Source organism: Chrysemys picta, chromosome 9, assembly GCF_011386835.1.
Source record: "Chrysemys picta bellii isolate R12L10 chromosome 9, ASM1138683v2, whole genome shotgun sequence".
Lineage (NCBI taxonomy): Eukaryota > Metazoa > Chordata > Testudines > Emydidae > Chrysemys > Chrysemys picta.
Window position 1 is genome coordinate 101,084,644 of NC_088799.1, and position 11,436 is coordinate 101,096,079.

Here is an 11,436-nt window from a genome sequence, read left to right on the forward strand (position 1 = left end):
ATTGACAAACAGTCCTGTCAGTTACCCTAAGATCAAATCAACTAACTCCATGACAATAGAAACAGAACAAAGATTAGTTACCCTGCCTATACAATCCCCACCAGAATTCTCCTCTAATACCACCCAGCCTTACCAATAACCCATCTCCAGATGGGCAAGGGAGAAATGGATGTCTCTTTTTGGCAACAGTACAAGCCTTGTGTGCAATGGGCCTAATCCTGATTTTTTGCACCTTCCTCTGAAACATCTTTTGTTTGGTTTGATTGGTATTTCCAGTTGATTATTATTTGGTTTTTGGGCAGTTTCCAATGTTTTTTTTTCCCCCCATGTTTTATTTTTACAATTTTGCCAAACGTACCCAAGACCCAGGATTGTTTGTTTGTTTGTTTCTTGTTATAAATCTAATTGAATTTTGGAAAAAATCTTCTTTCCATCAGGGTGATGAACTAGACGGACGATTGCTGTGGTCTCGTCTGGCAATCTTCCAAACGCGTGTTCTGAAGTTGGTAAGCTCGTTGGGGCAGAGACCCTCTTGCTGTTCTGTGTTTGTGCAGCGTCTAGCACAATGGGGTCTTGGCCCAAGACGGTGGCTCCTAGGCATCACTGCAGACCAAGCAATTAATAATAATAAATGGGCTGAATCCTGTGTTGGCGTCCATTGAAGCACCTCTGCTGAAGTCAATGGAAATGTGTCAGTTCACTCCAGCAGAGAGGATGGCCCATTGGGGTTTTAGATACTGAAGTAATGCAGGATTTGGGGCCCAGGAACTACAGGCTAAGGCAGGGGTTCTCAAACTGGAGGTCGGGACCCCTCAGGGGGTCGTGAGGTTATTACACGGGGCGTCATGAGCTATCAACCTCCACCTCAAACCCTGCTTTGCCTCCAGCATTTATAATGGTGTTAAATATATTAAAAAAGTGTTTTAAATTTATAAGGGGGGGGGTCACACTCAGAGGCTTGCTATATGAAAGGGGTCACCAGTAGAAAAGTTTGAGAGCTACTGGGCTAAGGCGAACAGTTCTCAGCAATCCTCACTGGGGTTCCTAATGGGGTGTGTGATGGGGTATACAAACCCCATCCAGTCAACACGGAGTTAATAAGATGTGGTGGGCCCAATCAGCCCCGCCTCATCTCAGCTGCGAGATATGTCAGACTTGGAGGGAGGAGCTTAAAAGGGCAGAACTCCATGGACCAGGGGCTGGGTGGGTGCAAAGAGCCCGTCCCACCCCGACGGGGCACCCTGGTAAAGGAACACAGGGACAGGGTAACATACAACAATCTTGTGTGTCTGAATTCACCCGTTACATAATTACCTCTTATTCAGGTATGGTCCAGGACACGTGCCAGCAATAACAGTCATTCCGAATGTTTCAATTTGTGTAGTGGACATAGAGTGATTTGAACTTCCTGCTGATATATCTCAGAATATGCAAGTATTCATTTAGACAGAGGGGAGAATTGAACCTGGTCTTCCACATCCCAGGTGAGTGCTCTAATTCCGGGACTAAATGTCCTAATGAGGGAACCCTTCATTTGCAGCTCTAAATCCTCCTTTATTTCCTGCTTATCAATCAGACCCCCCTTCGAATAACAGAGACCAGGTTAGTTAATCATACCATTGGCTGTCCGAGATGTGTGTTTGCATAACCAACCAGGCAATTCACACAAGCAAATATAATATAGAGGAAAGATTATTTGTAGAATAGAGACTATAGCACAGCAAGAAAATTTGATCACAAGAGCACAACAGTAATTCTAAAGCTAATTACCAAACAAGCAACTCGCACGTGCACAAAATCAATATAGTAGGTGATTCCTCTTGTAATCTAACAGTCAAGGACAGTTCCTTCTTTATGATCCTCAGTACTTATGGTGAGTGTGCACATAAAATAAATGAAAGCGCAGTAACCGCGCCAAGTACTTGGGTACACACACGCAACGTCTACTTCTTATGATTATACCTTTTTACTTTGAAAACTTGGCCAATCCAAATAGAAAAATGGAAACCATCCTCAATACAAACGACCGTTACAAGAGACAGTGTTCAATAACAGAAAGGAATGTTTTCTGTATTAGTAACAGCTTCTGACAACATCTATTTTCATAATAGTGTTTTGTCGAATGAGCAGTTTGGGTGAGAGTACTGCTAAATCACCTAAAGTGAGGCTGCCTGACGCTCTAATTGCTGCTAATGTTAGGTGTCTCCTTGCATTTCTTGTTTTATTCCTTTCTTTCTTTCTTTCATTCAATACCATCTGTCAGAGTCCATTCTGCCCTGGGACATTGCTTTGCATAAAGAGATATCAGAGTAGCCAGGCACTAGCAAAAGATCTGACTGGAGGTGAATATTTCTGGAAGCTTTATATGACACGTAAAACAAAAGAAAGTAATGCTTTATATAAAGATTCCATTTATAAATGGTTCATGAGTGTTTAATAGATGTAATAATAATGTTTTAGCCATGAGTCGTATGTATTATAGATGGCTATACATCTGGGCAGAGAAAGGTCATTCTGCTTTTGGAAGATGGTGGTATTTCTAATTTTGGTTTCATTCCAATTCGGAAGGAAAACCAAAGGTTTTGAAATTCTCCTTGAAAGGGATTGGAGCCCCAGCTCTGGGGCAGTTCACTTAGGGGCTGCCCCAGAGTTGTGGACCCTGGAAACTCTGGGAACCAGGGCTTCCAGGCTCTTGACTCCCCATCAGCCCACTAGATGGGCTGACAAGGAGTTGGGCAGGTGAGTTGGCAGGACACGAGGCAGGTTTCCGAAACTGCCTGGCAGGCAGGGCTCCTTTGGACCCCTGATTTGGTTCTCTCGGAAGTGCACTGAAATCAAAGCGCTTCCATGGATGTTTCGATTTTCACAAATTGGTAACTTTTGAACCCCCCCCCCCCAATGTTTCATCAGAATTTTTCCAACTATCTCGAGTTATAAGCAGCCTGTTGGACTTTCAGACTATTGATTAATCATTTATTACAAGATTTATTAGTGTATTAACCCTTTATAAATGGAAACTTCGGATATGGTGTGGCCAAAGAGAAAGTTAAGGGAACAAACAAATAATGGATCATTTTGAGGGAACCTAAGGAAAAGGATCTTTTAAAAAAAAAAAGTGAAAAATGTGAGATTCCAAGGTACTTAGGGTAAAATTCACCCCCATGCACAGGGGGAGCCTTCAGAATAGAGCCTAAGATTAATATCAGTGGTGCTAGGTGACTTTCCTTTCACGAGAATGGAGCTGTTGGTTGTGACGCCATCGTTAACCATACAAGACCCCTTCCATTTAAAATCCTATTTTTGCCCCACTCTGAAAAGAAGAGTCCTACAGTAGCAACTAACTCTCTTGTAATAGTAAGTGTCTTTGAGCTCTATTGCGCTAATACAGTCTGTCTTTTTCAAGAGTTACTATAGCAACTCCGCCGGATGTATTCTTCTGTTGTTTGGTGGAAGTGAACTGGAAACTAGAAGAAGGCTGAAGTCGGAGAAGGCTGGATGTTGCCTTCAGCACAGAGCGTGATCTCTAAAGAAGAGGCTCCCGTTGGCGTGGAAACGCCCTGCGAGGTATCTGGCTTTGAGGGCTGCTGGCTGAGTACGTCGTTGCCTGCAGGCAGACGATGCCGTAGTTGCCAGAGACCCTCACACACCGTTTTCCGGCCGAGTATAGGTGTGACTGAGCCGCTGTTGCTTTTAATCATGTCCTGATACCTGACGTGTCCCCCAAAGCAATCGTAGGAGCCGGTGAGGCATCAGCTGCTGTGCTAATCATAAAATGCAGAGAACTCAAATCGCCGGAGTCTGGAGATGCCAGCTGGGCAATGGGATTATTTCTACACACAGTTGGAAAAGATCAATATTCACTGTTTGAGCTGAATTATAATAAACGTGATGTCATGTCTCATTAACAGACCCTTCCCTGCACGGATTTCATATCCTGTCTGGGGAGGACATAGAGCAGCTACAGAACTGTATCAATTTGTCATTTCATCCGCAGGTGCTAGCCTGCCAGAGGGAAGGGATGCTTTGTAGCTGCTTTGGCCCACAGTGCGGTAGGTTCTAGCCAGGAAGAACCTCTGTCCAGCTGGAGAGGGTGTGACGCTGGGGAGTGAAGGCCATGTGCACACCGATCTTCCCACTGCCTCTTAAACACATTCATTCAGAACAGTCTTCCGCAAGCCAGGGAGAGATCCTGTAGTGTCTCAGGTAAGGAGGCAGAGACCAAAAGACGGAGCGATGTAGCCTGGGACAGTCAAAGACACCTCAGGGAGCAATGGATGGGATTTTCAAAAGCTCCTAAATGCCTTTAGGAGCACACATTGCCCTGAAAGTCACCGGGATGTGTGCCCCTAACCAACATTGGGGCTTTTGAAAAGCCCATCCTTGGTGCCCAGCTCCTATTGGAAGTCAATAGGGGTTGGACAACTAATTCCTTTGGGTTCCTCTGAAGCAGTGACTAGCAGGTAAAAACCCGGGGAGCAGACCCTCAGCAGGTTTGAGTTGTCGTAACTCCATTGGAGCCAATAGAGCAGCCCTCAGGTGTAGACAGGCGAGTTGTAGTTTGAACACATTGGCTGATGGAAGTAAACCTTGGGCTCCACCCAAGCGTTAACTCTTGCCTTGGCCACAGTAGGGTTTTAAGACATGTTAACCAATATGTTAGAAATACACCTTTTTTTCCAACCCCTAAATTCCTTCAGAAACAGAAGAAACCAGAGTTTGGGGTTAAAATGCCCAGCAGAACCGAACATGTTTTAAGTAGTATTTTGCTATGATCCAGAGGCAACTACAACAAAAATACATCGTGGAAAATGTATTCTCTTTATTTTTTGTACGCATTTGGTACCCACCTGTTTACTTACTGGGTTGCTTTCTATTTCAGATGTCTCTTTACAACACTGAAAATCTATGAAACGCTGACCATAATTAATACAAAGCTAATAACATAAAAACCCGCCACCTCAGACAACAGTTAACAAGTGAAAGGAAAATGAAAAACCAACAGCTCCTTTATCAGACCCTCACGACCGCAGTGATATTCATCGGCTGTCAGATAACAAAGCAATACCCGTAGGCTTCCGCGCTATGTCCTGCAGACCAGACCCTCCCTAAATACTTGGGGGATGGGGAAAAGATGGCCCTGTCAGCGTGTGCAGGAGAAGATCAAATCTGGGCCCTGTCTGGCCAAGTGGAGAGTGCACTCCACAGTCAAGGACCCATCACAGAAAATCCCTCCCCAGCAGCCCCCTCGGTGGAGCTCAGATGCTGCCAAGGAAGCTTCTCTCTTAATAAATTAGTTTACTTGGAGTAAAGCTTAAAGGATTTGGGGCCTGATCCAAAGCCCAATGAAGACAATGGGAAGACTCCTATTGACTTGATTCATTACAAACATTGACTCTATCTCCCCTTGTAAGTACTCTCACACTTATTATCAAACTGTCTGTACTCGGCTAGCTTGATTATCACTTCAAAAGTTTTTTTTCTCTTAATTAATTGGCTTCTCAGAGTTGGTAAGACAACTCCCACCTGTTTATGCTCTCTGTATGTGTGTATATATATCTCCTCAATATATGTTCCATTCTATATGCATCCGAAGAAGTGGGCTGTAGTCCACGAAAGCTTATGCTCTAATAAATTTGTTAGTCTCTAAGGTGCCACAAGTACTCCTTCTTTCTATTGACTTGAGGGACTTTGAAGCCAGACCCCTGTTGCGTGGTTTTAAAACTTGTGATACAGCAGGGCCAGAGGGCAGCAGGAGAGTGATTTTTTGTGTGTGTGTTAAAATAAATTATTTTTAATGAGGGAAATTCACCAAAATTCGCTAAAGCCAGTGGTTCCCATTAAAAACAAACCAAAGCAGCACACTTCTGTCTGAATTCTATTCACCTGCTGTTGTTAAAGTCATCCCTTGCCCCATAACAAAGATCACAGGGGAGATATTTCTATTTTAGATTTTACTTGCTGGGTTTAACACGGACTATGCAATCAAGCTAGCTTCTCTTGCCCTATGGGTAGTCAATACGGTGCAGTAAATCATTCGTTAATCACACTGCTGATGACACAGTAGGTACCTGGGGCTGGTTCTACGTAGGAGCTGGGAGCACAGGCAGGTTCCTGCAGATGACGGAAATCCTCCTCTCTCAGGGGATCTTCTGGCCATCAAAAAAGGACTCCTCGTCTTTGAGGATCTTTATGCGAATGGCCCGGCAGCAACAGGTCCATCCAGTCCTCTGGGTTCTGTTCGCTGACCAGACGCATCACTCTGGAGGACAAGCAGGACAGCAGCCGCAAAACCGGTCCCAATGGTTGAACTGGTAGCGGCGGCGGCCCAGCGCAAGCCCCAGAATGATCAGAGCCTTATTCCCTGTAGATTAAGGGGTGGTTACTACAGGTTAATTAGAGCACCTGAAGCCAATTAAGCCCCCACCCCAGACCTAATAAAAACCTCTGCTTCAGTCAGACAGGAGGAGGGAAGGAGAGCTGACTGGAGTTTGGAGGTATAGTGGTGTTGACCAGAGGATTAGAATAGCAAGGGAAGGGAGACTCCCCAGTACAGAGAACTGAGAGAAACCCTGCCCAGGGGGAAAGAGGGTAAGAAGCCTGTGAAAGTGAAGGGGCTGGGACTGGATTAGGGGGCGAACCTGGGTCCCTTCTCCGCTCCCCTTCTCTCCCCCTCCAGGGCACCTGAGGAGCCCAAGAATAGGAGCAGGGGCAGCGCCCTAACCCACCACCCCCAGGAAAAGCATGGGACCCACCACACTAGCATAGGCCATTTGTCACAAACTGCACCCATATTAAAACGTTTTTCCCTTGCACTGCTGAAGAGCTCGGTTGTGAGCATTATCCTGAATGTGCTAGTCAGCGCCCGGTTCTATTTGAAATTGAGCTGCCGGTCTGCTGGGGAGCTGTGACCTCCGTGCGCTGTCACCCACGGGAATGGAAAACTTTCCTCCCTTTGCAGCACAAACCGCAGATGCCCGGCTGCTCCTTTACCGGCTTGTTGGACACCAGCCATTGGTTGCTTATCATCAATTCTGATCTGACAGTGATCCCTACAGCTGATGTGCTGATTCTAATCCGCTGCTTCAGCCGGGTTTAAATCTTTATCTGCAATCGGTGAGTCTGAGCGCTGAGTGTGCAGAGACATTATTAGATTATTAAATCAATGACACTCGGGTTATTAGTCACACTTATCTGCATTACCTGACACTGTAATGATGTTCTATTTTTACTTCCATCCTGCTAATGTCCCAGAGGTACTGAAATTATGACCAGAAAATTAATTTCTTTACATTTGGACAAGAAATAGAAGTAAGGGGAATAATCCCGTCTCGACACTATAAATCCTAACAGGGTTGTTCAGAAAAGCTATGGGTATAAAAAAATAAAATAAAAAGGTTGAGAACTACATTTCATGTACCCGCTTATCCCTGTGGTGCGGGGCAAAAGAACAGGCCTGTGGATAGGTCTGGTGTTCATATCTGGGCCAGACTATTTTAGCTGGTAACTCATTTTGAGGGATTAGGATTCCTGAGCTAGCGTTAATGGTTTTACTCGACCTGCCAATATTTTCTCACAGAATCCTGCCATCGGGGATGTTGGAAAAGGAGCATTACTGGAGTGAGATCAAATCTCGTAACCAGAAAACGGACAGCTCATGGTAAGATGATGAGGACGTTGAGTGTGTGACGGATTCCCCCCAGCATGCCACCTGCATCTGCGGTATCACTGAGCCCTCCTGACCCACCAGCCTGGATTCCCTTTACACTGTACTGTTGTGACAGGCTCTCAAGCCCCCTCCAGCACACATACGCTTAGGGACACACCCCGCTGCAGAAACAGACAGACGCAGTGATCAGCTCTGCATGGGAAGGCTTCAGCTAAGGAACTTCCCAGCCACTTAGGCACCCCCCCCCCCTGCAGGGTAAATGCAAAATGATACCGTCTTGCGCTGCATAGAGAACTGTACAGCGTAAGCTCATGAAATTCGCCCCCTCCGTCAGTGTGGAGAAAGATATGCCACAGCCTCTTGCCCCAAGCTATGATTTCCACACACTGGTTTTAGACAAAACAAAAACAAGTTTATTAACTACAAAAGAGAGATCTGAAGTGATTATAAGGGAGAGCAAACAGATCAAAGCAGAGTCCCTAGCAAATAAACAAAAATGCAATCTGAGCTTGATATACTAAAGAGATTGGATATGAGTAGCAAATTCTCACCCTAAATGATTAGGGCCCTACCAAATTCACAGTCCATTTTGGTCGATTTCATGCTCATAGGATTTTTTTAAAAATCATAAATTTCAAGATTTTCAGCTATTTATATCTGAAATTTCATGGTGATGTAACTGTAGGGATCCTGACCCAAAAAGGAGTTTTGGGGGTGTAGCAAGGTTATTGTAGGGGGGATTGCAGTACTGCTACCCTTATTTCTGCGCTGCTGCCTTCAGAGCTGGGCCCTCAGTCAGCAGCCCCCACTCTCCAGCTGCCCAGCGCTGAAGGAAGTAGTGCAGAAGTAAGGGTGGCATGGTATGGGTATTGTCAGGCTTACATATGGACTGCTGCTGGTGGGGCGCTACCTTCAGAGCTGGGCATCCAGCCAACAGCCGCCACTCTCCAGCCGCCCAGCTCTGAAGGCAGTGCAGAAGTAAGGATGGCAATACTGCAACCCCCGCAAAAACATAACCCCCTGCAGCTCCCTCTTGGGTCAGGACCCCCAATTTGAGAAATGCTGGTCTCGCCAGTGAAATCTGTATAGTACAGGGTAAAAGAACACACAAGACCAGATTTCACCAGTGAGACCAGACTTCATGGTCTATGGTGTGTTTTTCATGGCCGTGAATTTGGTAGGGCCCTATAAATGATTATTTAAGCCAGTTGCAGAGATTGTTAAGGGGCCAGCTGCTCTTGCTTGTAACTTAAAAAACCCAGGTATTCCTCTCTCAGGCTAGAAACCCCTCTAGCCAGGGTCCAGCACTTCCCCCCCACTTCCATCCTTGTTCCTCAGGTGTTTCCAAGAGTCTTCTTTGGACGGGGAGTCTGTGAAGAACCATGATGATGTCACTCTCCTGCCTTAAATAGCTTTTGCATATGGTGGGAACCCTTTCTCCCCAAGCTTGGTTCCCACACCAGTCAGTGAAAAAACATGGTATTCCAAGATGGAGTCCAGTACCACGTGAGCTGGTCACATGCCCCTGTAGTGTCATAGCAGCCATGACTTGGATGCTGTTTGTAGCATCCTCAGTGGGAGATAAACTTCTTCTAAGGCCTATTGTTTTCTCTAATGGCCCTTCCAAGCCAGCCATCTAGACTGATTGTATTCTTCCTAGTGGGCATTCCCCAGGTGTAACCATATTTGTAATACAGATATAGTCTATATTCCTAACTTCAGATACAAAAATGATACAGGCATACAGGTAGGATAATCATATTGAGTAAATTATAACCTTTCCAATGATATCTTACATGACCCATCTTGTATAAAATACATCATAGTTATGCCATAATCATATCGTAATAATATCCCTGTGAAGAATATGGGGAGTAGTGTCACAGAGTGTTCAAGAGCTACTGTGTTGAATGCAAAGAAAGGAACATCTCAGCCCACAGTGCACCAAGTCAAAATGGGTTTCCTACAAAAACACCAACCAACCAACCAACCAAAAAAGTGGTGTGTAGGGCCCTGATTTGATGATGAGTGAAGATTTAAGAATATCTGTGCTATTGCTGCCCGGCATGTAGAGTAACCGTCTTTCAGTTAGGAGGAATATGAAAATATGAAAAAACAAACAGTAAAAGATAGTTAAGGGCCATATTCTCTGTCGACTTAACTCCATTGAAATCCAGGAGAAAGAGCAGAGAGTTCATCTTGGCATCTGTTTTGACCAGTGGTACCTCAAAAATGGTTCCAGCACCCGGGACTCAAAGCGGTTCCCATAAGGAATCGTGGGAGTTTGACCTCTTCCCTCACAATCCCTCTGGACCTCCCAGCAGCTTTGTGAAATCTCCCAGGAGCTTCTGGGGTCTCAACCAGGAACTGCAGGGTAGGCATACAGAGTGCAGTACAATAGTGTGGAGACAAAAGCTTAAATCCCAACAGCCTGGCTGGAATAGTTTGTTTTGCTAAAAGAGATGCTCTAGGAATTATTTGGGGGGAGGTCTGTGGCTTGCGTTGTGGAGGAGGGCTGAGTAGATGAGCACAGGCCCTTTCTGGCCTTGGAATCAATGAATTCTCTAGTGCAAACACAGCTTCTAGGGCAGAGAATGGGAAGAAGCATATGATAAATGCTTCCCCATAGAGAGAGAGAGAGAGAGAGAGAGAGAGTCTCAGCTTTTTCTCCCTCCAATTATTTGTAAGATGTCTGAGTTTATCAATTGCCTGCCCGAGCCGTATATTACCTAGTGCGAGAGCATAATTTGTTTTTAATGTATGTTTTAACAGCATGATTTGTTTCATGTTTGCAATTAATTTCAAAGTAGGAACAAGCGCTGGTGCTCAGTGTGCCAGAAATTCAGCAGGAAGGACTTTATAGAGCCCTTCAACTGGAAAATTTCCACTTAAACTAAAATATGACACTAACGGAGAAAGAGAGAGCATGTGTATCATTGGTACCGGAGAGCTGCATAGGGTGGAATGTGCCAGCAACTAAAATTTGCACTGGAATTATAATGGAATGAGTTCTTTAGGTGTAATTAAAACACGGAGGAGTGAACTCTCATGGAAATCCTTTACTCCAAGCTTTTGGACTCCTGTAAACAAGAAGCAAACGTTCAGCAGGTCAGCCAGAGTACAATATTTTGTATGTTCTTTGGTTAAACATTAAAGGGGTATTGTCATGTGGCTATAACTAATTGTCTAGGCTTAAAATTAAATCGAATCAATTTTGAGCACTTAGGTTCAGAATTAAAGCGGTTTTCACCTGGTAGAACTGTCTTTCCAATTCTAAACATCTCTAAAATCATTTAAAAATAAAAATGTCTTTTAAAATGGTTGCCTTTCCCGGGTACCATGAAAATGATCAGCATTCTGATTAGCTTATATTTCTCTGCAGCACTGGAATTCCTGTAGGAGGATGTCTGAATTACGGGATTTTATCGGTCTGTGGTTATGCATGTTAAAAAGTTAGCATTTACACTAGATCTTCCAGACTGACAACACACAGCCAACAAAAGATGAACTTTTATTTACACAATTTCCCATCTGTTTTTTTCAGACAATGTCTTGTTACACCTCCTGATTACAAAACTTAACATTTACACATTACCACTCACACCTGTATGGGAACCAGAAGGGTTGGGCATAGGACGGTGTATTCAAGTGTTGTCAGTGCACTTGCTGAATGATGATATGCTGCTAAACCATTGAATGGTCATACTCAAATTCTTAGATAAACGTCTGCCCCTTTGAAGTCAAGGGAGATTTTGCTGTTGATTTCAGTG

General features: G+C 44.6%; 1 long non-coding RNA gene across 1 annotated transcript; it reads left to right on the plus strand.

Moving 5' to 3' along the window:
* The first annotated feature begins 344 nt into the window (after positions 1–344).
* Positions 345–5,364, plus strand: LOC122173839 (uncharacterized). The gene is made up of 3 exons (XR_006174751.2): positions 345–506; positions 1,326–1,484; positions 3,404–5,364. It is a non-coding gene; the product is annotated as an uncharacterized LOC122173839 (long non-coding RNA).
* The last annotated feature ends 6,072 nt before the right edge of the window (positions 5,365–11,436 follow it).